A 25,716-nucleotide genomic window follows, 5' to 3' on the forward strand; every position below is an offset into this window, starting at 1 on the left:
GCATTCTGATTTGTTTGTGGGGAGATTATATGACAATAAGCATACATCCTGAATTGCTTACAGGGTGTTTAAGCAGCTTTTCATTCATCATTCATTCTAAAGTTTTCAATGCATTTTCACATCACTTAAAAAAAAAAAAAAAAGCAAACCTGTTTTTTACAGTCAGTTTGCAGTACTTGGGTGACAAGAGTGTTTTAATACAATTTAATTGTGCAAATCCCAGTGTTGAATAGTGGAAAAGATGGAGAAGGACACGGCTCTGTTGGATTCACAGCTCTTTATTGCAGCAGTTAGAACTGCTCCTGGAATCAGACTGACTGCAACCTAGCTGGCTGCTTTATATAATACTAAGCAACTTGCAACAGTAACAACTCACAACTAGCTAACCAATCAGGAGCAACAGTTTTCAATCCTTCATTTACATACTGGTGGCCCTGAGTGAGAACTGCCACTAATCTTAATACATAACACCCGGTATGTGTTTGAATCCCTAGCACAAAATACTGACATTCTGGAGGTGCTGTAAGTCTTTCCAGTAGGAATGCTACATAATAATAATAATAAATCTGTAACCAATTTAACTGGCAAATTCAGTCTTTGTTGACTTTAGTCCCAGGAATGGCAAAATTCACAAAGGACTATTTTGTTTTAACATGAATTTCATGCCAATCTCTTTGAAAAATGGAAGTTCCCTTCCAGTTTAATTTATAGCAAAGTTGTGTTACCTACAATTATCAAGGGAAAGGTTTTCGGTGATATCACACCACTTGATTTAATCCATGTTCATTCATTCAAACTTGGCTTGTGCCTGAGCTATTGCTAACCATAGAAGAATTCATGCTTGGAACAGTTACAGAATCGCAGTCTTATCAGAGGCCAGCTTCAGAAAGGACAGAGCATAACCGGGAGGATCCCTTGTGTTTGCCACAGACTCTCACAACATGTAGTGCGCTCATGTATTTAGCAAAGCAAAACATGTGGGAAGATAGAACCAACAGAATAACAGAGGGAAAATGAATATGGAACCAATCTCTTGTAACCTAATTTCATCTTTAAGATTTGTCATCTTATCAGACTGCAATGTGGTTTTGATTAAACTTTAGCCTTTTTGTGAATTGCTTAAACTATAGAAGCACACTTGGCAGCGGCACCGTCTTTGGAATATACAGTAGCAAAGCAGGAAAAATACCCCTCAAGAAGAAAGAGAGAGCAACCACAGACAGTGAACAGGGCTGTGTTTCTTAGGAACCTAAGAAGCTGCTTTGTGCCACATCTAACCATTGATCCCTCTCCCTCAGAATTGTCAGCGCTGACCAGCAGTGGGTCTCCAAGGTTGCAGGCAAGGGGGAGTCCCAGCCCCAACTGGAGACCCCAGGGATTAAACCTGGGATCTTTGGTTTGCCTGCTGTATTGAATCAAACTATTAGATCATACTAGAGACATTTGTAATGTATATATTCCATTGTTTGGTGTCTATAAAACACTCCATTCCTGAAGAGTTTGAGGCAAGTGCTGAACGTTGCCTGCATCTCATACATAGATTGCAGTTCTATACACAGCTGCACACACAGAAATCCTATTACTTTCAGTACAAATTGCCATTTCTTTTTCTAATTAAAATGCAGTTACAGTACTGCCATGGCAGATCAGAAGAGTGCTCTATTTCAACAGTGGCCTTCTGAGTTCACAAGGTGAACATGAAATCTGAAGGACTGAAGGTGGGATGGGAAGAATCTCTGCATATTCTGAGGCCTACATAGTATGCACAAGATACTCCCCACTGTACCTTTCTCTTGATTAAATATATATATATATCTCATGAACATAGAGGATTTGCTGGATATGCAAATTTTTTTAAAAAAAATAAACACAAAAAATGACTTTTTAAAATTTGGTGAATATTCACTTCTGGTTGCGTGCAGTTTTCTTTCTCAAAAATATCAAATTAACTTTTTGCTATCAAAAAACCACCTTTCCCCCCCTGATTTAAAAATATTCCAAATGATCCAGGGCACATCAGAGCACAACAGAAAATATTTGAAATGCGTTGCTCAGTCCTGAAAATGTGCAATAATAGTCTCTGCTCATGTACAGAGTTCATTACACCAGAACGGTCACAATCAGTTACTTATGTATGAGATTAGGGAAAATGTCTTAAATATATGGGTAAGGATGTGGAGTCAGTCAGTGTGATATCATACCCCCCAACATTTATCCGATGAAAACAGGGACGTCCCATTCTATAATGATAATTTTACTATTTATACCCCACTCAGCCTACTGGTTTGCCCCAGCCACTCTAGGCAGCTTCCAACATATATAAAAACATAAATAATAAAACATTAAACATTTTTAAAAACTTCCCTATACAGGATTGCCTTCAGACGGCTTGGGGGTTGGATAACTCCATACCCTCCAACAATTCTCTGATGAAATAGGGACATTCTAGGGGAAAGTGGGACATTCCAGGAGGGTCTGTGATATCCAAACAGGCAGAACACAAACTTTTCATTTTAGGAATTAATTGACAAACTCACAAAAAAGCAAGCCAGAGATAATGGCGGCAGCATTTCTGCCGTTCTGTATTCAGCATATTCTTAACATAAGCTAGGGGAGGGACTTGTTGCAAACAGAGCCACACACCTCTGGAAATTTGTTTGTTGTTGATTGATTTTATGGTGAAAAGTTTTTAGAATGTTGGATTGTTTTTATTGTTGTTAGCCGCCCTGAGCCCAGCTTTGGCTGGGGAGGGCGGGGTATAAATAAAATTTATTATTATTATTATTATTGTTTAGTAGTTTAGTCGTGTCCAACTCTTTGTGACCCCCTGGACCAGAGCACACCAGGCCCTCCTGTCTTCCACTGCCTCCCGCAGTTTGGTCAAACTCATGCTGGTAGCTTCGAGAACACTGTCCAACCATCTCGTCCTCTGTCGTCCCCTTCTCCTTGTGCCCTCAATTTTTCCTAACATCAGGGTCTTTTCCAGAGAGTCTTCTCTTCTCATGAGGTGGCCAAAGTATTGGAGCCTCAGCTTCAGGATCTGTCCTTCCAGTGAGCACTCAGGGCTGACCTCTGGAAATACACCAGGAAATACTCTGGAATTGCACGAGGCTCACATCAGTCCACTGCAGATTATTACAGAGTTTGTTGCAACACATATACAAGTCATCTCCCATTTCTTCTCCCAATACAATTCACATAAAATGCAAAATGATTAAGTGAAAAATAGATATTTATTAAAGAAAGAGACTCACATTGTGTCAATTAATTCTCTCTCAGTCACTGTGTCATCAAAGACTAAACAAAGGACAACAAAGACGCTTCTCAAAGTAGGAAACACTCCCTGTTTCCTTTCTGGTTACCAGAACATGCTAAGATTTGCGAGGAGATGTGGCCTTCAAGGAAAGAGCTCTGTGCATGCTCAAAACAGAGAGAGGCAGGCCTGCTGGACTGGCAGCCCTGCCTAGCATTAAACAGTGGCTGGATTGCCCTGAGAACAACTGAAGAGAATGGGAAGCTGCACAACAGGTGCTGAATATCCAGCAGTCCTCCTAACATTCAAATTTCATGTGGATTGTTTTCCTGCCCAGATGCAGAAGAACAGAGAACAGGACACTGGCAGAAACATCTCTAGACCTTCTCAGAGTTCAAATGGAAGTATACAATTTGGGGTTGGTCCTAGGGTTGCCCTAAGTCAAAAAAGCTCTAACTTTTCTGTCTGGATTTTCACTTTTTGAAATATGGCAGCCCCAGAAGTGAATGTTTGACTGTGCCTCAGTAGCTCTAGCTTCCACTGATTTTTAACAATGTGAATACAACTGTTTATTTTCTATATATTATACAACTTTTATTTTTTTTAGAAATGATTCACAGAATATGTTATGCTAATTTCTGAAATGTTTTAAGTAGGCTATTATAAGCAATAGCTTCGTAATTCTTTAACCTTATTTCTCCCTTTTTATCTTTATTGAGACAAAAATAAAAATTCAAAGTGACTGTAACCAAAACTAATTTGAAAAAATATTTAAGAATAAGTATTAATGCATAAATGAAAAGTTTTTTTTTTAAAAAAATTGAATACAACATTTCTGATGAAGAACTGGCACTTTCCCAAGGAAAGCACATTTTAAGTTATAATCTCATGTACATTTAATTAGATATAAACCCCCCAGACACACTGGTCTCAATGGAACTTACTTCTGGATAAACATGCATCGGATCAAGCTGGCTCCCATTGTTCTTTCTCACAACTGAATCTCAACTATGTGCAAATTGAACTGATATATTTGTAACTGCCTTTTTACAAGGCATTGGTTGCCCAGAGAGATGCTTGTTATGGCTTGTTATGTCTGAGATCATCCAGGCAGTTTGTGCTTCTTGCTTTTGGTTAAAACTTCAGTCGGCCCATTTTTGTAATATATTTATATATATTTATCATAGGCCTCATTGTAATAAGCTCCAGACCTCTGAGCTGGCAGCAGTTTCCTAAAAAACACAAACAAAAGGCAACATCCTCATGAGCTACTCAGGGAGTCTGGAATTATTTAACTCCAACTGCTCTGTTAAAAGATTATGGGTCTCTCCCTACCCGCACCCCAACCCCCAATAATATAAGAATGGAAAGATCATTTTTATCTGACACACCATGCCTCATAACTGCCCATTGTCATAGTTTTGTTTGTTTGTTTAAAGCACAGTTCTGCAATGCCCAACCCTCCAGGGTAGTTGAGAACAAACACAATTTTAAAAGTACAAAACAGAGGCACCAAATAAATCAGCAAAGGAAGGTAAGTATTCAGCAATCATGATTGAGGGTTCAGTGGCAGAGCACACATGTCACATGCAGAAGGTCCCAGGTTCAAGGAGGGCAGGAAGGGATCCCACCTGAAATCCTGAAGTGATGCTATCAGTCACCCTGAGCAATTCAGGGCAAGGAGGGTGCCTTTGTTCCTATGTTCCTGCTAAGATCATCTTTATTTTGTTGCCTGAAAACCATAAGGAAGGGAGACAAGTAACTGAATCTTCTAGGACAAGGAATTCCATAGTCTGGTAGGGAAGGTTGTGTCTGCTACACCTACCAACCAATCACTCGCCTAATAGTGGTGGGACTTCAGACAGGACCTTCCTTGATTACCTGAGTGGACAGGCAAGATTGTGCAGAAGGAGACAAAGGGAAAGGGGGTCATTTGTAGCAGCCAAAGCATCCACATTCCCTGCAGACGCCCAAGCTGTCCATGTGTGGTTGACCAGGATGGGGCCAATCAGAGCAGGCCATGGTGGGGGAGGCGTAATGAGCAGTGCCCTGCTCAACACTCACATCCTGATCCAACCCATGAGCCAGGGCTGCTTGCTTGCTTCTTTTCATTTGTATCCCACCTTTCCCCCCCAAGGATCTCAAGGTGCCACACATGATTCTCCCTCTCCTCATTTAATCCCCACAACAACCCTATGAGGTAAGTGAAGCTGAGAGGCAGCAACCAACTCAAGGAAACCCAGCCAGTTTCACAGCCAAGTGGGAATTTGATGCTGATTTCTTTGGTCCTAGTCTAATACACAGGCTTTCTCAACCTTGGGGTCCCCAGAAGCTGGACTGCAACTCCAGTCATCCTTGTCCCACTGGTCCTGCTAGCTAGGGATGGTGGGAGATGCAGTACAACAACATCTGGGGACCCAAGGTTGAGAAAGGCTGCTCTAACTACTATACCACACTGGTGTAGTACTAGACTACAATATAAAGACATAGGTGAGACTGCAAGGCATAGCTCTCTGCCATATAAAGTTGGGCTTCTTTGTTTGTTTTCATGAGCTGAATTTCTCCTAGTAATAAACCACAAAGCATATTTTAACTACATTTCCCCAATGCTCCTCTGGAATTCCCAAGCCATATATTTAAGCAAATGAACTCTGCAGGGAATAGAATTGTTATTGAACTCTGGAGAGAGAATAAAAAAAGTTGGTTGAGGCATGGTCAACACAGGCATTAATGATTAAGACCCAAGGCATTAACGCCAAGACATTAAAGACCATATTTTGGTCCGCCAGCCATATTGATTGCTTTGTAACAACTGACAAAAATTAAGGGTTTACAGTGACAATGAGAATGGAGTCCTTGTTCCTCATTGGTGTTGATGGTGAGCCATAGAACGATTTTGCTGCATCTGAGTCAGCATTAGGTTGCAGGCAAGATGAATAAAAATGCCAAGAATGCTGGGATAAAGAAATGGTTTTACAATAAATTTACAGCTGTGATGAACGTGCTTACATTCCTCACTTTTGCGTCTCTTGGCAGGAATGCTTTGGTATCGAACTGAGTGCCCGACATTGTTGCGTTTGTCCTAACAGTTGCAAAAGGCAGTTGTCTGTATTATATGCTTTGATCTTGGCAGGTGGAGGAGGGTGCAAAAAGACTTTTCTGATGATATAGTTAAAATACATATCTCATTTGCTTTGCACAGTTACCAAATCCTCTTCAGTAGTTTTGCCTCAGTGAAGCTTTATTCAAACATTTTTGGCCTAGCTTCTAATGGAGTAGACCTTTCATCTCCTGGCTACGGATGGCTGATTTTCTTTGCACCTCGTTTTCAAGTATACTTTAAAATTCTGACCAAGAAAATAGAGCTACCTCTGAAGTTTTCCTAAAGTAAAATTCAGACTACACTTGGAGGGTCCTTCCCAGGATAAATGTCTGCAGGAATTTCAAGGGAAGTGAGTTTTTGTTTGAACAAGATTAGTGAGATTCAGAAGAGGTTGGGGTTGGCTGTGTCTGGACACAATGCTAGACAATTGCTGTTGTTTGTCGATGGTTTGTTGAGCAAGCCAGGATCCAGCTCACTGATATTCTAAGAAACCACCATTGTTGTTGTCATTTTGCATGGACACCCCCTTGCCTCCACTGTGACTACCCATCACATGCCTTAAACTGAGTGTCAGAGGCTGGTTGGACACAGAGGAATGGTGAGAGCTGGGGAACCACCAAGAGAAGACAACTCAGAGCCCAGGCAGTGGGACAATGATGAATGGTCAGGGTGGGGAATGGGGAGAGGAGGTGTTGGAAGCTGAAGAAGTAACAGGGCTTAGTGAGCTGGGAGAGTCAATGGCAGAGAGAAGTCCAGAGTCAGAGGCTGAGCAGAAGCCTGAGGGTAGGAAGAGAAAGGCCAAGAGGCAGAGATGAGTCAAGCTGGTGAGGAGTCATGGGTGTCTGCCCCTCCTGCTGCAACAAGCTCCCCTACCCTCTTGTCTCCAAGAACCAGAAAAGACATGAAAAGGGCAGAGGAGAGGTTGGCTGCATGCAGACGCAGTCTCTGCTTGCTTGGGGGAAACCCTAGAGAGAGGTGGGGAGCTTCAGTTTCAGCAACTGTTTCATGGGGCAAGCCCTACTGGAGATGAGTCACTGGGCTCATTAGGTGTGACACTCCTGTGCAGATCCAATTTTTGCTAATAACTCCATGTGATTGATTGACTATTGGCTCACTTCTCCCACTGAGTCACAGCATTGGTCCATCTTGCTGAGTATTGTCTACAGTGACTGGCAGTGGCTCTCCAGGCTCAAAAGCACAAATCTTTGTCCAGCACTACCTGGAGATGCCAGGGATCGAACCTGGGACCTTGCGCACTCAAAGCAGATGCTCTACCACTGAACCAAGAGTGGTAGACTCGTATTCTGGTGAACCGGGTTCGACTCCCCACTCCTCCACATGCAGCTGCTGGGTGACCTTGGGCCAGTCACACTTCTTTGAAGTCTCTCAGCCTCACTCACCTCACAGAGTGTTTGTTGTGGGGGAGGAAGGGAAAGGAGAATGTTAGCCGCTTTGAGACTCCTTAGGGTAGTGAAAGGCGGGATATCAAATCCAAACTCTTCTTCTTCTTCCCTCTACTGAATCTATTTGCAGTACCCGAGTACCGGTGAGATGCCACCAGTTCCCTTGCCATTGACCAGCTGGAGGAACAGGGCAAGGAATGTGGGGGAAATCAAAATATGCAGTAGGAAACTGTCAGAAGGTGGTGGGAGAGCAGAAACAACATTTGGCATTCCCATCAGCCATTGCACTCACCCTGGGAGAGTGTTTGGGCATCGTCAGAATGTCAGAGTGTGATAGGGTCTAGTGAGAGCACAGAGAACAAGCAGGGGTGGTCTGAGAGCAAGGGGAGCAGGGGTGCTGACTTGAATAACATATTGGGGGGGGCAAGTGAGCCTCCACATGATCAATGACAAGATGCAGTGCGCACATAGCATTTGAATGGCAATGCCCAGCCCTCTCAGATATTTTTTGGGGGAGGAATCTCAGCCTCTAGGAGTTGGCTCCTATTGAACAAGTGGGAGGTGGTCTGAGATCAAGCAGACTTTCAGTCTGAGAGCAAGGCAGCTTCTTCCGCTACTGGTGGGAAAGTTAAAAGCAGAGATATTTCCTCAGGTTGTTTAAGGTTTTTCCCTTTACATGTGGTTCCTGTGAATCAAACTCTTGCATAAGTAGTGGGCCCACTATAGTCCAGCCAAAGTGAAATGCAATCCCCACTTATTGCACCTGGAGAGAATTAACATTTAAATCAGTGGGACTTCAAAATACTTTAGCCGGCATTACGCTTTTCACTTATAGATGGATGTAAAAGGTTTGGGTTTTTGGTTTTTTTACCCCAGACAGCTCATTTACTCTGAAAAGAAATGTGAGAAGCCATATGAAATTGGAGAAACTTTGAAGTATAAGAGCAAACAAATATGGAGATTATAGCTCTTTTTCTCTGAAAAATCTTAAGTTGAAAAACAATTTTTTATTTAAAAAATCATGGGTATTAGTTGCTTCTTTTATTGCCGCTGATGGTTTCGACATTTTCCACTGTGAGGGAGTGGTAACCAAGAACTCCAGTTTCTCAGTCTACCACATAGATCCTAATTCACTGATACATTTGCCTTCTGGTGCTGAAAGAGCAGATGTCTAAAATTGACTCCCTCTTTGAAACGAGAACTGGAATCCTAAATGCCTCCTTGACCCCCTCGTCTACTTAATCAGGCATCTGTTGTCAGTGCTCTGGCTACTGCTGAAAGAAAATTACAGTTTGCTTTTCTTCTGCAAACATTTGTTACATCTTGAGTCAAGCCAGTTGTCCAAGGTCTATGAAAGAGGAAACTGATTTTACGGCAGGAGGCATTGAACTTTCTGAAATGAGCAGCCGCTGATCGCTACGCCTCTTTCTCTGGAGCTGGAAAATGTGGAAGGTGTGGCAGGCAGCAGCGTAATCGACTGAAATACAATCCTTGGCTGAGAGGATGTAGGAGGAAGCTTGATGTGGTGTTTCTGAATGGGAGGAATGCTGAGGACTCAGAGCATTATCGCTAGAGTGACATGCCTCCGTCTGCCCATTAAACCTATTCATTCATAACTGGTTAATTAGCAAGGGTGAATCTGGGGAGCTGTGAAAAAGGGCTCTCGGGTTTTTTTTTTAAGTTTAAAATAATAATATTCTGTTACTATAACATGAAATAAAAAAGAGAATCTGAATAACGCCTCTTTCTTCTAACACTGGGGGGTACTTTCTGTTTACAAAATTGCAAATTACCCTAAGCCCCGTTTAGTAAGAACGCTCACATGTACGAGGGAGCTGGGCTGTGTTGAAAGGCCACCCACCCTTTATCACATACGCTGGCTTAAGTCATGCCATGATGTTTGTGCATTCAGTATGAATATGCATAGAAAGAAAAACTTGGCACCTAAAGGCCTCCTCGCAGGGACGCGGGTGGTGCTGTGGGTAAAAGCCTCAGCGCCTAGGGCTTGCCGATCGAAAGGTCGGCGGTTCGAATCCCCGCGGCGGGGTGCGCTCCCGTTGCTCGGTCCCAGCACCTGCCAACCTAGCAGTTCGAAAGCACCCCCTGGGGCAAGTAGATAAATAGGGACCGCTTTATAGCGGGAAGGTAAACGCCGTTTCTGTGTGCGGCTCTGGCTCGCCAGATGCAGCTTCATCACGCTGGCCACGTGACCCGGAAGTGTCTGCGGACAGCGCTGGCCCCTGGCCTCTTGAGTGAGATGGGCACACAACCCTAGAGTCTGTCAAGACTGGCCCGTACGGGCAGGGGTACCTTTACCTTTAAAGGCCTCCTCGCACATAACCTGGAACCCCATTCATCGAGACTCCCAAAGGTTCCCATGGGTGCCTTTCTGCACACCTCTGCGTGTGTTTAGTCCTCCTCACTATAGAATTTCAAAATGAACCACTTCTTTCATTAAAAGGCAGTTTGTTAAAGTTGCTGGTTATGGTTGGTTTCCCCCCAGAGTGTTTTCCTGATTCATTTTCTTTAGGATTTTGGCCTTTCTCTTAGGGCTGTTGACACATTACATTCGGTGAGTGTGCAGTCTGGGTACTTGTGTGCACAATCGGTTGTTGTACCTGTGCTTAGGGTTAAGTGTGGACAAAGCTACTGTGAATTTTGTGTTTTATTTTTATGGAAACTGCCCGGAGAATAGATAAGCAGTAGGGAAATATAATAAATGAATCCATAAATAAAAATGATTTAACTGACTGAGTGACCTAATTGTAAAACACTCTGCTTTTATGATGTTTTCATTTATTTTATTTTTTTTAAAACCCAAGCTGACATACCAGCCATTTCAGTTACTCTTTGGACTTTGCCACGATGATGGCTTAGTGTAAGCAATAATCCCATATTTGCACTGTAAGGCCATAAAGTTGTGTTGCTTTTTTGTGCCTCAGGCAAAATGGGGAATTGAGGTTAAGACACTCCTAGGTAGAGCTCTCGGGAGTGTCGCCTTGACCTATGTACATATTTATCAACTTCAATGGTGACTGAATCACATGTCCTTGGCACAGTCATCCTGAACGTGTAGCAGAAGAATAAGAGGCCAGCTACTTGTTTTCCAAAGTCTACTGTATGTGTGTCAGCTACGTGTCACTGTTGTCAAGGAACATGCACATGGGAATATTGGATTTATTGATCTAAAATACAGTCCTAGGTTTGAATTACTTTATTTTGTGCAAATTAGAGCTTGCTTTCAATGATCATTGGGGTTAAGACTATAATGCAAATGTGGCAATTTGAAATCTCTTAACTGAAGATTGCCACTTGTCCAGTTTTAATTTTAATTGTTTGACTTAATTGTGGGATGTACCTTAATTGATTGATGGCTTGTATTCGGCATATCGGCTTATTTGTATGATGTTAGCCCAGCTTTGGCCGGGGAGGGCGGGATACAAATAAATTTATTATTATTATTATTATTATTATTATTATTATTATTATTATTATTATTATTATTATTAACTAGGGCAGCTTCTGTGACACCACATACAGCAGTTTCCAAGCTGCAATTGCCAAGAAATTGCTAACAGTGCACCCTATGCATGTCTACTCAGAAGTAAGCCCCACTTTGTCCAATGAAGTTTACATCCAGGTAGGAATGCCTGAATATTTCAATATAAGCTTTTCCCAGATTCTCATTTTTTCCAGTCTTGAATTTGGATATCTACATTTCCACATTGGTTTGAGGTTTTTTAAATTTTTCTATTGAAAAACAGTTCTTCTGAAAGTTCATTGGCAGTTTTCTGTGGTTTTTCTTTTAATACACATATTTTTGTCTGTCTTTTTCCACTATAGACACATTTTTGTGGGGGTGGGAATTACCTAATATAATGTGGTTTTGGATGTTAATTTACTAATATGAACATTTATATGCACACTTTAACCTAGTATATGCATTTTTGCACACATTGCTTGGCTGGAGAATTTCATTGCAAAATTTAGAAATGTGCAAATGTTGGAGGATGACTATGCTTTGGTTTGCATAAAGTTTCAGAAGGTGCAAATTAGGTAGATCTGCCTTTAAATGCAAATGGAATGGAATTGTGTCTGCATTTAAAGGAGAACTTACCTAATTTGCACTTTCCACAACAATACATGAACCAAAATGCAGCCTTCTGCAAAAGCCTCCTCCTTCAAAATTCACACTTCTCTGAATTTTGCAATACAGTTCTCCAGCCCAGTAATGGCACACAAAAGGCATATAGTAGAGTAAAGTGCATATCTTGGAGAGAATAATGGACAAAAAATGAATTATATTAGGGGGTATTGCTGTGCAAAGCTGTGCCTGGTAGGCAAGATAGCATATAAACATGTATATTAGGAGAAATCCTCACTATAGTTCTGGTGAATTTTCATGAGGACCTTTAAAAAATAACCTGATGAAGGAATGTGAAGAACGAAACTTATGACTGGGGATATGAGAAATGGAGAGCAACGAAAATCGGCAGATTCACCCGTTCTGGGTGGGGGGTCTCCGCTCCAGACCTTCCTTTGTGCAATGCAGGCTAGAACACCTGAAAAGGGCTGTAATGAAATGCTTGTTTTTACATGTGTGTGTGTCCCCCTCTGTACTAATTAGGGTGCTTCAGTGCCCTTTCTTTTCTTTTTAATTGGCCCTGCTGCTCCTGTGGCTTTCACGGCAGCCTGACCCACCACGGTAAAGCTAGAATTATACAGATGCCTCCCAGGGCAGTTCTCCGTCTCCTTCGGCACCTGTTTGCACTGTTTTGTCCCTGAGAAGCTGCATGCCTGAGAGCCCTTGGCAGGGCTTCCCCCTCTATTCTCATGTGAAGAGATGGAATGCTAGGACTCCTTATTAATCACTTTTGACCTTCTTAATTTTTTTTATCTTCCCGCTTTGGATGTGCAGAGCCCCAGGCTGTGACATGCAGAGAGAAGTAGAAGGGGGGGGGGAGCAAGAGCAAAAACCTTCAGGAATGTGGTAAGTCGATAGCTTCTGCATGACCATTTGCTAGCACAATTTTTCTTGCCATCTCCCTATTGTTTCAGAGACAGTTTTGAAGCTGTGGTCCCGTTTCAAACAGATTGTATACACCAGCAGGACCTCGGGCTTGGGGGCCAATTGTGGACCTCCAGGCCTCTTCCTGGCAACGCCCCCCCCCCACAACTTCTCCCCAGACCACAGTCCTCGTGGACTCTGCTTCTCACCATTTTTTTTGCCTAGGTGGAATGTATCCTTCAACTAGGATAGTGCAGCTTGGCTGGGAGGGGGCCAGAGAGGGGTGTGTGAGTGTGTGAAGAAGAAGAAGAGTTTGGATTTGATATCCCGCTTTATCACTACCCTAAGGAGTCTCAAAGCGGCTAACATTCTCCTTTCCCTTCCTCCCCCACAACAAACACTCTGTGAGGTGAGTGGGGCTGAGAGACTTCAGAGAAGTGTGACTAGCCCAAGGTCACCCACCAGCTGCAGGTGGAGGAGCGGAGACGCGAACCCGGTTCCCCAGATTACGTGACTACCGCTCTTAACCACTACACCACACTGGTGTATTTTTTCGCTCCATAAGACACACTTTTTTCCTCCTAAAAAGCAAGGGGAAATGTCTGTGCGTCTTATGAAGTGAATGCTGCGCGGAGGAGGGATGTGTAAACGGTTCCTGTCCCCTTTGCTGCTTTAAAGCGAGCCACAGAGGAGGGAAGGAAAGGGAGCCATGGCTCGCTTTAAAGAAGCAAAGGGGACAGGAGCCACCTGCTTTGCTGTTTTAAATAGTTTAGTACAACATTTGATTCAGAATACCCCCCCCCCGTGTTTTTCCTCCTCTAAAAACTAGGTGCATCTTATGGTCAGGTGCGTCTTATGGAGTGAAAAATACGGTACTCCACTGGACTAAAAAAAATTGGTGTTGCTCCCACCCCATTTGCCTCTGTTTCTGTCATGTGACAAAGACACATGAGAGCAGAAGCAGCAAAGCAGGCTGGGAAGTGCTGGGACTGCACAATGATTTGGGGCTACTAAAGTTATTCAGGCCTAACTGCTAACTGTGGAGTCACTCTGGCATGTGACTTAGCAGCCATTTTTTCTTTGTGCTCTCTGTAAGATTTCAGTCAGAGTCAGTCTGCCTCAGTTGTGAGCAGAGTCAGTATGGAATCTCAGTCAACCTGTTTGGAACCATGTTGTTTATGAAGCAGTTTAACTCAGTAAAACTCTTATTCTTTCACTTAAAACCTTTGCGTTATTAATTTACGCTGCGTGTCAAGTACATGGCCCCTGTAAAACAGTCCAGAAGGGAATGAGTTCCTCTGGTTCAAAAATGTTCTTTGGCATTGATCTAGAGCATCTTTGAGAGATGCCAGCCAGTCTTTTCCCGAAACCTTTCCCAAGAAAGAAACTTTCACATTCTTGGTTTTTCTTGCTGGTGAGCTGTTTTGGTTCCTGCTAAGTATTTGCAAAAAAAGAAGCATGCTTTCACCTGTCAATCATTAGGCCCACTGATGTTCTAGGAATACCTAAAGTTGTTTAAGATTAGACTGAAAGGCGAGAGCCAGGGCTCTTCTGTAAATTGTCCATCAGCAAAGCAGAAGGCTCCAAAAGCTGCATTCCTGGCCAAGCCCCACTCGCTGAGGAACTGTTTAGTCTGCTGCACAAGTGCTGTTTGAAGACATGCTGTTATGTGAAGTTCAGTCCTGGTAGGGGGAGTTGATGTGTGAGTTCTGCATTCTTTTGTTCTTAACTAAGGCTAGATTAATAAAAGGTGTTAATCAGCATTTTTCTTTCTTTTCTAGGCAACATCTCTCACTCTCCATTACTGACACTTGCAGCATGTGGAAACCTCGGGCAAAAAGTAAACAAGGTCCAAACCAGGGCTGCCAAGTTGAATAAAATATGGGGGGGGGGGTTAAGCCCCAGCCCACATAATCAATCACAAGATACAGTACATGCACACCATTTGAATGGCAATGCTTATATGGACAACATCTTCGCTGACGTTCATCATGATGGTAGGAGCTTATCTTGCCCTTCCAAATGTGTGGAATAATGGCTGCTACAAGGATGTCATTCTGCAGTTGATCCAAAAGGCAGGAAATGATCTAGAGAAGATGAGGGTACATCAGAGGATATGTTAAAAGTGTGGCACCTACTGTAACAACTTCATTGTGCGTACTGCCACCTTTTTTCTAGGGGGGAGGGAAGGCACTGGTTAGGTTTAAATCGAAATATGAGCCAAACCAAATCCCTGCCATGTTCCTTCCCTCCTCTCCAGTTTTGGGTCTTCCCTAAGCTGGAGAGTTTCTTCTGCATTCTCTTGCAAAGGTCTGGTGTGCAGCGAGTGACATTATCGCTTATCCCGTATCCAGGCTGACATTAGTAGCATTCCTGATCAAGTGTGAACGCACTCATGATTCCCACAATTTAGCCCAGAGTTTGTTAGAGGTCTTATTTGTTGCCAAACTTTCAACACTGATAACACTTTCTTCTTCTTTGTCTGGGAGACAGAGATCACTCTGGAGCCATGATGATAAGGGGAGACCACTCATACTTCCTTGTATTAGTTTTGGGATTCATTCACATGATTGCTACTCACTTTGCAGTGGACTTGGCTTACAGTCCAGGGCATGTCTGCCAAGATGGTTTTCACAATACAAATCAATTTCCTAAGTCTGCTTTTCTGTTAAGCATTAAGAATGATAAAGAAGCTTAAGAGGAAAAGTAGCATTGCATGAGAAAGCAACCAAAGAAGAATACTTGAAGACTATGAACAACGACAAGGCTAAAAGATAATGGTGGCTGGGGTAGGGATGGGTAGGTCTTGGCTATATCTTTCAGAAAGACCAGATTGTCACTCTAACATTTGTTAATAGGAAAGAGCGGGAAATTGGCATTTTTGAAGAAGAAAATTATCAGTTCCAAATTTTACATCAGCACAAATGGGACAAAAGCAAATGTGTATTTTGGCATCTTTCCAGGGAAATCAACATTTTTTTGCATGCTGTACATAGGCTATAGCTAATTATTCAGAAAGCAACTGTAAAAAGAACAAAGATCCATTCTCATGTTTCTTAGAACGACTATGAATAGACCTTGATTTTTAACCCTTTTCATATTTTAATGTGAGATCTTTCTGACTATTCACATTGCTGAACACAAAGCTTCCAGTATCCTCAGCCAGTACAGCCGTGATGGCTGGGTCTGGCGAGAATTGTAGTCCAAAAGTTATGGAGGGCACCAGGTTGGGGACAGCTAGTCTAACTCATCATCGCTGCAGGGTTCAGGACTGGATGTGTAGAAGTCTGCAGTCATCCTTAGCTAGTAGCTGAGATGCTGCAGACAGATCAATAGAGCACAGCAGTCTTCTTGCAGTTCCTCTCTGTTCTATTTCCCTATCTTTTTATATCTTTTCTTCTCTATTCTCTTGGGATATAGCCCAGGAACTAAAAGGACATTGCAAGAGGTTACACATACAGGACTACATAGGACGTGAGCCACACACTCCTGCTCAAAAACCTGCTGCCACTTAAACCTATAGTTACTTCATCTGCCATGGAGCGCTGCATCAAGCTTGCAAAATAACAGCAAATTCTAATTGGCTTTATCTGAAAATTGAATACATGAATAGATGACAGCCTATGAGTGCTGATGTGCTCTTCTGAATGCAGATGATCACTGTGCATTTGACTTTTAAAACCCCCTCTTTAAACAGCGTCAGCTTTGACTTCCTGATATGTGTGAGGCTAATGAAACCTAACACATTTCTTATTTTTCATTTACAGTGTGATTCTACATCTTTAATGCATAGTTTGCTATATGGGTGTCATGCTACCCAGCACTGCAAGCATTTCATCCATTTGCAAAGGATGTCTTTGGAAGAGTGCTTGAAAGACCATTCTGTTAGTCTGCAAAACAGTTTAATTAGCATGGGATTCTATGGCATGCGGGCAAGCTTTAATTTGCCAGTAACACAAGGACATGCATATATTCTGGGAGAATCAGGGGAAAGGAATGAGTGTGTAAACCTGTCCTAGCTCACTTGGCCAGCTTGGACTTATTTCTGGACTGAAGGGAGTGAGGAAAGTAGCAGCGGAATGGGTTGTGGGTCAGAATTAGGAGCAGAAAGAAGTGTGGAACATTTCTTCCACCCATGACTTCTCAGTCATGGGAAGCCAGTGTGGTGTAGTGGTAAAGAGCGGTAGTCTCGTAATCTGGGGAACCGGGTTCGCGTCTCCGCTCCTCCACATGCAGCTGCTGGGTGACCTTGGGCCAGTCACACTTCTCTGAAGTGTCTCAGCCCCACTCACCTCACAGAGTGTTTGTTGTGGCGGAGGAAGGGAAAGGGGAATGTTAGTCGCTTTGAGACTCCTGAAGGGGAGTGATAAAGCAGGATATCAAATCCAAACTCCTCCTCCTCCTCTTCTTCTTCTTCTTCTTCTTCTTCTTCTTCTTCTTCTTCAGCTCCAATCCCTCATTAGTGGACAGCCCCAGGTTTGTCTCACATATTGCAGCCTATATGTAAGAGTAGCACTGGGTGTGACCTTGCCATATTAAAGTCCTGCCTGGTACTGCTCTGCTATTGAGACTTCAATGACTCCCATATCCAAAACATGCTTTCCAAAGCCCCCTTTCCTGAAATGAAAAAAGAGCTGAAGTTACTAGAGAAACAACCTGATTCTCTGTTTTTCTTACAAGGAGCAAAAATAAGTAATAAGTAATAAAGGCATAATTAGATCAGAGAATAAAAAATGCAGCATGTAGGCTGAATAGACTCCTCTCTATTGTGTACTACTAAGTTATACTCAGTGCTGACCCACTGAAAAGAATGGGCCTATGTTATTCATGTTTATTCATTTCAATAGGTCTCCTCTGAATAGGACTAACATTGGATACAAACCTTGGTCTGAGTATATTGGCTATGTCTGTAAAGGTTTTTTCCTCTTGTGCTGCAGCTAATGTTTGATGTTGATTTTAGTGCATCTGTAAGAGCCAATAATTACACAATTTATCAGAAACGTGTTTGATTACAATCAAAGCACACAAAGCTCATTGCTGTGCCCCTTGATCTTCTGAAGGGCTTCACATTCCAATTAGATAAATTCCCACCTTTCCCTTTCATGTAGCCATGCTGCTTATCCTTACACTTTCCCACTTCACATTCCCTTTCCCCCTGTTCTCAAATTTATTTTTTCATCTGAAAAACTTTGCTCTACTTTATTTAATCCTTTCTGCATGTGGTTTGTGACAGTGTCAGATCAGACCTTAGCATGGGCCTTCACGATCTTAGAAGACAGATTTTCAGCACAATTCAGTGGATTTGTCTAGTCCTATCAGGACAAAACCAGCACAGTGGGAGGACTAAGCAGAGCCCACCTGAAGATGGGTGGCTGGGATGCAATGGGTAAGGATGGTCCACTTGGTGTCCTCCTGGCAGCAAAGGCCAGTCAGAAATCAGTAAGACAACAAGAAGCACAGAGTTGGAGACCTCAAGTAGAGCTTCAAGTTAGTAGACAACTCGCTCCAAAGAGTTGCACACCAAGACTAAGCCTTGCTGCCAACACATCCGCTCTGCTGCCTTTCCCAAACCCTGCCTCTTGCCGAGGGCATTCTTCAAGATTTATCATCCAAGTCTTCAGTCTTCTACTCCACCACTATTGTGTCATTTCCTAATGAATCCGTTGGCATCTTTAGTGAGATGGGATGAGAAACTGTGAAGCAAAAGATTGTTTGAGCAAAAGATGTGGTATTGCTTTGAAGGACTCTGACTCAAGGTGTAAGAGGAATGATGGGCACCTGTATACAGTGGCCTGGCTTGCTACTGGCCCCAGAGGATTTCTGCAGCACATGAGTACATACTCAGATCCTCTGCAGACTAAACTGTAGAGCCACAACTTCTTCCACCATCACGATCCATCCTGGTCCCAAACGCCTCCTCACAACTTGCTTTCAATTATTATATTAACTGGTGCCTTCACAATACACACCCTTATCAAGCAAGTTGCCAAGTGCCAAGATGAACGCTTGAAGTGGGAGTCATGAAACAGGGTTTTGTTTTGTTTTTTAAAAACTGTTTTTTCCATTGCTGTTGTTACTATTACCTGCCCTCTCACTATATCTTGTCTATTGTCTTTTTGGCATCTGCACTCTTTCCATGATGTCATTGGAACAATAGTATCTTTGATCAACTTTTAAAAAAATGTAAATAAGGAAGATGAAATAAGGACTAATTTGGGACCAAGTGATTTGAAGAACTGCCTGCATCTATATGAATCTGCCGTTCTCTTGGGCTCACCATGAGTGCTTGGCATCTCTCTGTCTCAGGAGACAATGGAGGAGTGCACCTTTGGGTGTGAAGTCAAACTGTTGGAGAGTTGCAGTGCCTGCTGTGGCTGTAGAGACAGATGCAGGAGAGACATGTTTTGTTGCATCTGGGGTAGATGAAGGCATCCGGTTGTGCTGATGCAGGTGTACCATGGCATTTCTTCTCTCTATGCTCTTCCCAGCAGTCATTTCTCCTCTGGTCACTGCTGTGGATACACGACCTGGCTCTAATGCAGTTTCAATAAAACAAGGGAACCTGCTGTTCATCTTTTTCTCGGTAATATCGTTCTGAGGCTTTCTGGCCCAAAATTCTTTCCCCTTTAGACAGGATCTTATAAGGCTCTTCTGTCTCTTACATGACTGGGATGGGAAAGGTGGTTGTCCAGTGGTGGTTGGTGCCCCGTAGGGTGGAAAATGTGGAGACCACCAGGAGGTGGAGCCAGAGCCAATGACAGGCAGAGCCAGTTAATTCTAGTTTTAACCCCTTCATTCCTTTCAGCAGGGCTTTCACACATTTTATTTTGCCTTCAGATAAAGGTTATTGTGTTTCTCCTTTCTTGGATTGCTTTAAAAATTGCAGCCAGAAGCAAATCTTGCTCCCCACTCCTTCACTCACAAGCCTGATATCTGCTTGTATCGAAACTCCACTTCAGGTTTTGGACAACTAATCATACATCTGGTTTAACATTAACTCATATTGTTGCAATGCAACTGAAACGAAAACTGAGGCATGCTGCTTAAGCTAGATGTCTAATGTTGAAAATATAGCATGAGCTCACATTCTTACTATTTATTGCTCATAAAATAAAATAAATGTGCCCAGATTATTAGGATTATTTGTGCTCAGGACTTTCAAAATTATCACAATCTTTTATGTGGGAGAAATATGTCAACACAATGACATCTAAAACCTTAAGACCCTTGATTTGAGAGCACTAAGAGGCATAGAAAGGTGATGCCTTTAAATTTTAGATGTGGCTGTGTTGATATATTGCTTGCACATAAAAGGATCATGATTATTTTGCAAGTTTTAATAGCATATCTATTATAAGGTTACTCAGCTGAGAAAATATTAGAGTGCATTGACTGACAAGTCACATTAAATCAGGTGTGGACAAAGGTTAGATTGGGATCCAGTGATGGAGGTGATGTGCACTAGATTGGCAAGTATTTCTGATTATCAATTGTTTAAACAACAAAATGACCCTCCCTGCTTTGCTGCCATCCTAAGTTAGACTGCTGAAATAAAGAAACTTTAGGGAAGTAGTTTTTTGTGGGGAAGGACTTTGAATTTTGTTTTAGTTCTGGTACTCTGAATAAATTCCTGGGCTTGGAATGCTTTCATTTTTAACTGTATGACTTTTGCAGCTGGCTCTGAGTGAAGGATCTTGAGGTTTTAGTGAGAACTTCTGTTCTATATCAAGTTTCCAGTCAAGATTCTGTGAACGTCATAGTTAATGATGCTGCCATAATAACTGCAAAATGCTTTGATGGTTCAGTATGATGGATTTGCAGGGGCTGGTTCACACACCAATGGTTATTGCTTGATAGGTGATGGCTGCATCAAGCTGTGACCTGCATGTACGGATGCCTATCATTTTCACATTATCTCACACTACCTCCAGCATTGGGCTTTCAGTAGAGTCAATTCACATGCTCAGCAATGAAATATTGAGTAATCAAGTAATGTGCATGAGTGAACTGACCAGCCTCCAGAAATCTCTCCTAGGTGTGTTGCACAATGTAAACAGTTAGTCAGCTATGCATAACATCTAGCCAGTCACAAATGGCTACTTTGAAAGGAAAGGACTGCATTCTCTGTTCAAATTGCATGTAACATTATGACCAAAAATACAAACAGCAGTCAGTTAATGTAAGATAACAGGCTGACATTAGAAAGAAGCTTTTTTATGGAAATTTGTGATAACTTCAGAGAGAGGTGAGCTTTATTTTGATCTGTGATTATGAGAGCACAGTCAGCTTTAACTCTTTTTATAAGTAGGTAAAAGCAGTGGCGGAGCTTCATATTCTGGCACGGGGGGGGGGGTGGAAAGCAGGCGGGGCCGGGGCTGGTGGGCATTCTGGGGGGTGTGGCATGCCGGTTGCAGGGGCGTGGTGCCCAGTGCGGGCAGGAAGGGAAACCACGATGGCATCGCATCAGGATCGCGCTGCTGGGGGCAATGCGCTCCCCCCGCACTCCTCTTTCTCCGCCAGTGGGTAGAAAACCATGATGTGTCAGATGGAGGGCAGGAAAGGGGTGTGTGTGTGTGCTCAAGTCACTTTCACCCTTACCCTTTCCCACTTTTTCTGCTGCAGCTGCTCTTCCTTTTGTCTCCCTTAACTTCTCATGTTGAAAAAGGAGCTTTAGGGGTTGAGCAAGCCCTTCTGCCACTGCAATCATCTTTAGGAAAGTTCAGACCTTCCACTTAAGCAGAAGAGTGAAGAAGATGACACCCTTAAGAGGTTTAGTAGGGGCCCTGTCCTCTATATCTATAACAAGAGGGTGAAGTTCTCTGACCCCACAGAAGGCCAAAGGATGCTATGCAATGCTTAGGATCAGCACCTCCCCTCCTCTGCTACAACAGAAATGCTCCAGATCCTTGTGGGAGCTGGAAAAACAAAATGTACCTGGAAGGCTTCCTTCACTTCTTGTGCTGTGTGCATAAATGCTAGTGCTGCCCTCCTCTGCATCCTTGGTCTGGTATGTCTCCAGCTGGGATCCAGAAAAGTGTCTATAGAGTTCTGACATGGTCACCTCTCAACAAAGCAGCAGAACATTTAGAACCGGTGCAGAAAGGTCATAGTTTGTTGGTAGTGTATCTGTTTTGCATTCAGAAGATTCAAAGTTCAATCCCTGGCATCATCAAGTAGGGCTGCAAAACAACTGGACACCTTCTGCCAATGCAGACAATATTGAGCTAGATGGATCACTGGTCTGACTCTGTATAACACAGTTTCCTGTGACCAAGGGGTGTCAAAGAGCCTAGGAATCTCTGAAATGCTTAGGAATCCTGTTCCATCCTGTATGCACCCTGGATACACAAACACACAAATGAAAGCTTTACAGATAAAAGTCACTTAAAAAAACAGTCAACACCAGGTTTGAGATTTGCTCTCTGCATGTAAGCACAGCTTTACTTCATCTACCCTCTCTTCACAGTGTAGTGACATCTACTGGATCATAATATATTGAAGCCTTGTCCTTCCTCTGTACTGATGGGGGGATATCTCATCTCAAGCATTTAATAGAAGGCAGGCATGGAGCTCTTCCTAATGAGAAAATCCAGGGCTTGTCCCCATTACGTTGGCTTTTCATGAAATTGGCCATGCTAGGATTTTCTCTCTTACTACCTCTGTAAAAGTGAGAGAGAAGAGAAACACTTAGTGCAAGATTAAATTTTTCTTAGCACTCTGATGGCTTTTGATGCCTGGGGAATTTGCTTTGCTCTTTTGAGGCAAGCAATGATAAGCCCACAATCTCAAGCACTGTAGCCAAGCGAAGGAGTGAGCAAGCTTTGGGAGGACTGAGGGCCTGTCCCTTTCTACTTTGGCAATACTTATCTAACTTGGCATGCCATTGAAGTATGTGTTTTCACTTTCCAGAGACTTGGGAAGAAAATATTGCCAAGGAGACAACGGCTCTCACAAATGTAGTACAGAACAGATTTATTGTTTAGAGTCGCAGGAGAATCACAGAGATATGAACTCCAGAGACAACAAATGGACTGTGATGCTCCATGTCCCCTCCTCTTGCCCCACAGTCATTAATCTGAATCAAGGCTCACCAGATTTTAGCCCCAACCCCTCCTTGCAATAACATTTTCCCAGGAAAAATCAGGAAAGACTGGAGTGCCTCTAAGCATGTGCGGTGCCTTTCTTTCCCCACTGAGCACACCTCCAGCATGTCAGTGTTTTGTGAGAGAGATTCACATACAAACCAGGAAATTTAGCTTTGTGTGATTAAGTGGAGTAAAGCAATCCGTCATCATAGCACAACATATCTGCTTGAGATAAAGAAAAGAGTATTTTGCAACTAGGAAAGTGAGAGAGAAATGCATTAAAAAATCTGGGATGAGTGAATGACTAATAGCAAATAATTATTTGCTCAAATAATTTAAGCAAATCAAGATGAGTCCTCATTGTTACATAACCTCCATGGAAACAAACCAGAACCTTCAATCAGTGCCGTAGCTATGGGTAGAGGGGGCTAGCTGGGTTTTTTGCCCCGGGTGAAGCCTCCTGGGGGGTGCCATTGAGGCTCCCAGCCTCTCTCTCTCTCTCTCTCTCTGTCTGTCTCTGTGTGTGTGTGCGCAAATGTGCTTGAGGTGTGTGCCAAACTGGATCTTTAACCCAGGTGAAATAAGGCCTAGTTTTTCTCTAGTTTGTCAGGGACTTTCTGATCCAGGGCCTCTCTGGATCCAAACTCAAATAAATATTTGACAGTGATCCTATTAGTGCATCCCTAAGACCATATCCATGGGTAAAAGAAGGCATTATTTAACCTGGAGTAGCCAACATAGTTCCCTCAAGATGCTATTGAACTCCAGTTGTTAATGTAGTCTGGTGGGGGACATGTCATGCTTCTTCTAGGGTAGTTGGTCCACCTTAGGTCCCCACCCTGCACTCAGCTCTCACCTGTGGTTCCTAGAAGCTGCCAGCATGCAACAGCAGTCACACCCCAGGAAACAGCTTCAAGTGGCTGGCTAAACCAGGTGAGTGTAGCCGATAGGTCTCAAACCCTCAGTGAGTTGCGACCTTCCCCTGCATGAGAAGACAGGCTCCAGGGGATTGAGTGGATGGGACCAATATTGGGTCCAACAGTCAAGAAGGTAGTTTCTGCACATGCTGTAGAGGGACGTGGGAATCTGGAGTGAAGTCCCTAAGGTAGTTGGATGGTGCCTTGTATGCCTCCTTCCAGCAACTGCTGCAGCCAAGCTGGTACCCAATGTATTGCTCTGCTTTCCTTTGGACCACATCAGCAAAGCCAAGAGGGAGGTTGTGTCATCCAGGCAGCTCAGGGCCGTACCTACTGCCTAGGCTTGTGCCCAGGAGGGGGGTCACTTCAGTGCTGACTTCATCCAAGAGGTGCACTCCATTGTCTCATGAAACAGAGGGATGCCAACAACATCGGCTGGGATTGATTGGAATGGGAGTCTGATGACATCCAAAGTGGAAGAGGTTTCCCATACCAACTTTAAGCCCTTTGGTCTATTGGAGCGAGAAGGCAGGAGTTTGCTCAAAGTTCTGGGAACTCTTTGAAGCGTTGAAAGCCTTTGATGGCACTGACCCTTACTTGGTTGCTGATTATAAATGAGCAAGATGTACTCTGCACATGCTCAGTTGTGTTCTTTCTTTCGCTTCTTCTAAGATTGAGTCCCAGCATTAATAGCATCAAGTTCTGGAGAGGAGCCCTGGATCCAAGGAAGTCCTCTGCAACTGTTTGGAATGGCATCTGGTTGCAGAAATCAGTGGCTGGGAGGTGCGAATTGACTGAAGGATTGAATGGCTGGCAGAGGTGCTTGAGGGTCTCCAGGAGAGGCATGCTACTGTATGCACACTGGCCATAATGGCTCATCTTAATTACTCTGTGGTTTTGCTTTCAGAGGCTTGCCTGCTGGAAGCGGAACTTCACATTTATTTAGAGGTCTCAACACAACAGATTAGCCTTGAAATAATATGGGGGGTGGGAATGGAAAGCCATCTTTTCTTCGGAAAAAACCCAAACAATTATCAGCGGGAGTCTGTGATGAAAGTGAATCTGTCTGTTTTCAAGGTCCTGCAGGCAGCTGGGTTTAAACCCATCCTGCTGTATCTCTGAGCCAATAACAAATGGAAAACAAGCCATTCCTAAGGATGTTATAGGAATTCTAAAGTCCTGTGGGATTTACTTCCAGGGGTTTGCAGCCCAGCAGCGGTATCCTAAGCAATAGTACCATTCTATTCTGCCTTGGTTAGACCACACCTGGAATACTGTGTCTAATTCTGGGCACCACAATTTAGGAAGGATGCTGACAAGCTGGAATGTGTGTAGAGGAGGGTGACTAAGATGATCAAGGGTCTGGAATCTAAGCCTTATGAGGAACAGTTGAAGGAGCTGGTGATGTTTAGCATGGCATGGAAAAGAGGAGACTGTCAGGAGATATGATAGCCATCTTCAAATATATCAAGGGCTGTCACATGGAAAGAGGGAACATGCTTGTTTTCTCCTGCTCTGGAGGGGGGGGACTCGAATCCTTCAAGTTACAAGAAAGGAGATTCTGACTAAACACCAGAAAGAACTTTGATAGTAAGAAATCCTGGGCATGGTTGGCCAATTGGTGTTAAAGAAAGACAGAACTTTTTTTATGTATGCAACAACAGCAGCAAGAATACTCATCGCGAAGTATTGGAAGACACAAGAACTACCCACTCTGGAAGAATGGCAGATGAAGGTGATGGACTATATGGAATTAGCAGAAATGACCGGCAGAATCCGAGACCAGGGAGAAGAGATGGTGGAAGAAGATTGGAAGAAATTTAAATATTATTTACAGAAACAATGTAAAATTAATGAATGATGGAATGATGTTGGATTGAGGCTAAGGGGTTTATAGCAATAATGTTTGAAAGACTAGGAAAAAATGGAATCTTAATAGAGGGAAAG

The 25,716-nt window shown here is 43.1% G+C and overlaps 1 long non-coding RNA gene across 1 annotated transcript; it reads right to left on the minus strand.

The window, feature by feature from the left end:
- Positions 1 to 262: 262 nt before the first annotated feature.
- On the minus strand, positions 263 to 3,753 carry LOC310658356. Its single transcript, XR_014502268.1, has 2 exons — positions 3,071 to 3,753; positions 263 to 2,643 (listed from the first exon to the last, which is right to left on the minus strand). It is a non-coding gene; the product is annotated as an uncharacterized lncRNA (long non-coding RNA).
- Between the last annotated feature and the right edge of the window lie 21,963 nt (positions 3,754 to 25,716).

The sequence above is a fragment of the Podarcis tiliguerta genome (assembly GCF_965153285.1).
Source record: "Podarcis tiliguerta genome assembly, chromosome: 10".
Classification (NCBI taxonomy): domain Eukaryota; kingdom Metazoa; phylum Chordata; class Lepidosauria; order Squamata; family Lacertidae; genus Podarcis; species Podarcis tiliguerta.